This window comes from Nicotiana tomentosiformis, chromosome 11 (assembly GCF_000390325.3).
Source record: "Nicotiana tomentosiformis chromosome 11, ASM39032v3, whole genome shotgun sequence".
NCBI lineage: Eukaryota > Viridiplantae > Streptophyta > Magnoliopsida > Solanales > Solanaceae > Nicotiana > Nicotiana tomentosiformis.
This window is the reverse complement of record NC_090822.1, coordinates 10,663,920-10,667,681: the sequence shown is the minus strand read 5'-3', so window position 1 is coordinate 10,667,681 and position 3,762 is coordinate 10,663,920. Positions and strand designations below refer to the sequence as shown.

Genomic DNA, 3,762 nt, shown 5'->3' with positions numbered 1-3,762 from the left:
ATCTTAAAGTTTGTAGCTCCAACCCCACTAATGATAAATTTGAATATACTATCTTCATTTTAATTTTTAAGAGCCTCTAATCTTTCCAAAGAAGAATTAGTTTAGGTATATGGCAACATTGTAACTCTATATTAAAAATATTTGACTAGGAAACTCCCATACAAAAGAAGAAGAACAATCTTTAACGGCCGCGCGAAGCGGCGGTTTGTTTTTACTAGTAAGGCATATAATAATGGGATCTTTATATAAATAACTAATTAAATTTATTATTTATTTTTTCTAACAAGTATATATAAACTATATAATGATTATACATAAAACGCCAAAAAAGGAGAAATAACAGTTTATCTTTGGTCCAGATGTCCCTCAAGTCCTAACAAATAAATGAGTAAATTGGAAAACGATATAGGAAGCAACAAGGCGTTTGTAGTCCAACGGTTAGGATAATTGCCTTCCAAGCAATAGACCCGGGTTCGACTCCCGGCAGACGCATTTTTATGCAACTTTTTTATTTGTTGATTTTACTCTAAGAGGTCAAGGGTTCAAGCCTCAACTAAAGCTTTTTCTTTTGCACATATTTGAGAGAGACTTTATGGTTAAAAAATGTGATGAAGTAAAATTGAACTCAGGACCTTTTCTAACATAAATTTTTATGCAACTTTTTTATTTGTTGATCATTATTTGTTGATTTTGCTCTAAGAGGTCAAGAGTTCAAACCTCAACTAAAGCTCTTTCTTTTTTGCAGATATTTGAGAGAGACTTTGTGATTAAAAATTGTGATAAAGTAAAATTGAACTCAGGACCTTTTCTAACTTAAGACTCAACAAAATTAATAGACTAAATTTATTTCTTGTCTAGAAGTATGATAATTAAAGTTATATTCTAGTTCTTCTATAAATTTTGACACCGCTTACAAATTTTTTTGCGTACGTCCGTGTGTGTGGTTGATTAATGTTCTAAATAATACTATGGTGCTTGAAACAAACTCTCAGAAATCAGTGACTCGGGGAGGATTTGGGAAACAGCATTCTCTCAAAGTTCCAATAAAGGCCTTCAAAAAACTGAAATATCATACACATCAAGTAGTATTCCTGAAAGGAAGCAACGTTAAAGTTATTTCCGTGGTGGCCTATAGGTCACGGGTTTATCGTTATTTTCGTGTGGCCAATAGGTCACGAGTTCGAACCGTGGAAGCAATAATTAATGATTGTATTATGGTAGATTGTACTACATCACACCCCTAGGGTGCGTCCCTTCCTCGGATCCTATTTAAATGAGTAATGCCTTGCGCACCGAGCAACTCCTTACCACGTAGTATTTCTAAACAAAAATCTTTTAACATACACATAAACAAAACCCAAGAAAATGGAAACTGACTTCAGGTTAGAGATATCAACCGCATAAGATGAGTAAAAAAGCAAATCCCGCGAAAATGGAGTTATGTAAAATATCCACACAAACAATAAAGTAAAATAAAATAAAATAAAAATGGACCATTTCCAACGGTGGACTCAAAATTTTATACAAGCGGGTTTAGTCAAAGAGCATAGTAGCCACTTGTATAAGCGGCACCGGTAAATAAAATTTGCTCGCTACTTAGTTTTGTTCATCATGTGGCCTCGAAATAAAGTCATTGATGCTATTTTATAATCAAAGGTGAGATTTTTTTTTATTTAAAAAAACTATTTATTTTTATTTTTGAAATTTTATCTATATATATAAACAAGTTTTACTTCAACAAATTTGTAAATTTATTAATTTTAACAATTTATTTTTTAACCAACTTAAAAATCTTATAACTCTGAGAAATTTAACATAATAAGTAAATATTTACAAACAAAAAAAGTAAAAAAGGGAGTTATGAACTAAACTAATTGATATAAACTTAAAGTAAAAGAGTAAACACCAAACTATAATTTTCAGTATAACACAAATTAACAATTCAACATACATAAACTAAACTACATTAAATTAAAAAATTACAAATAATCTCAACAAAGCACTCTCATGTTTTAGCAGAAACTATGCAAGAGAGAACCAAAATTCACTTAATGGAAAGATTTAATTTTTTTTTGAAGTAAAATAGAGTTTAATAAGATTAGCTAAAATAGTTACGTATATAACTGGAACATAAAATGCAATGTGGAAAAAAAGTAAGTTCGACGCTTCAGCAGAGGTTCAAACTTCTGACCTCTCGCCCACATTATGAACCCTCTTTGCCACTGCGCTGCAGCTTCCATTTGTATCCAGTGGGTTCATGTCTTATAATATAATATTATCTTCTTTCATGATTTTCTGATGAAGTTCACAAGTGAAAATAATTAGTTTTTTCGATAAAACGGGTTCAACAACCCCTTGTTATAAGGTGGGTTCACCCTGATCATTTCTCAATTTGTGCGTGTCAACCTTGAAGTTAGAGAAGAAAAGAGAGTTTGTGACTGATGTTCCTTTTTTGAGTTAAATTAATTGACCCTGATGCATATAGCGACAACCTATACTGTTAATTCTGCATCTCTTGCCTGCAAACCTTAGTAAGACGGCCACATGCAAAACAATAACAACAACAACAAAATCAATATAATTTAAGATGTGGAGTCTAGAGAGAATAGTGTGTACGTAGACCTTACTCCATCTTACAGGTAGAGAGGCTATTTCCGATAGACTTTCGGCTCACGAAAGACAAGAAAGAAGCAACAATACCAAGCAATAACAACAACAACATAGGGAAAAAAACGCAACTAAAGGAAAACCAAGTAAGTAATCTAACAATAACGAAATACAAGTCTACCGCTAATACTCTCGACTACCTACTAGCCGTCTACCTTGATTCTCGATCTCCACACCCAAATTCATGAACATAATGTGAACATTAGCACACGAAAAATTAGAAATCGTCCTGAATTTCCTATTTTATGGTCCTGAAATGCCGAAAAACGAGGAACGGTCATGGCGAAATGATAATCATTGTTCGTTAGGTCGTGCCTGATGGGCTCACAAAATTTTAGGTAATTCGGAGCCTGTCGCGCAAATTCATGAAAATATTATGGACATTAGCATACGAAAAATTAAAAATCTCCTGAACTCCCGTTTTATAGTCTTGAAACACCAAAAAAACGAAAAAAGTCATTACAGAGTTATTTCTATTATTCACTAGATCATTTCTGATATGTCCACAAAATAATAGGTGATTCAGAGTCCGTTTCCCAAATTCATGAAGATGTCGTGGACATTAGCACACGAAAAATTAGAAATCATCATGAATTCCTGTTTAATGGCCCTAAAACGCCAAAAATGAGGAATAGCCATGGCTAAGTAATAACTATTGTTCATCAGGTCGTTTATGATGTGCCCATAAAAATTTAGGCTATTCAGAGTCCGTCGGCACACGAAAAATTGGAAATTGTCTTGAATTTTCGTTTTATGGCCCTAAAATGCCAAAAAAATGAGAAATGGTCATAGCGCAACAATGCCTATTGTTCATTAAGTCGTTTTTAACGGGCCCATAAGATTTTACGTGCTGCAGAGCTCTTCACCCCAATTCATGAAGATAGCGCGGATAATAACACACGAAAACCTGGAAATCATCTAGAATTCCTGTTTTACGACTCTAAAATGCAAAAAAAGAGGAACGTATATGGGAAAACTATGATTATTGTTCATTGGATATTTTTGATAGGCCCAAAAAGTTTTAGGAGTTATGGAGCCCGTCTACCGAGTTCATGAAGATGGCATGGACACCGGTCCATGTAAAATTAAAAATCG

At 33.4% G+C, this 3,762-nt stretch overlaps 1 non-coding gene across 1 annotated transcript; it reads left to right on the top strand.

Moving 5' to 3' along the window:
• The first annotated feature begins 420 nt into the window (after positions 1–420).
• On the top strand, positions 421–492 carry TRNAG-UCC (transfer RNA glycine (anticodon UCC)). Its single transcript has one exon. It is a non-coding gene; the product is annotated as a tRNA-Gly (tRNA).
• Positions 493–3,762: the final 3,270 nt, after the last annotated feature.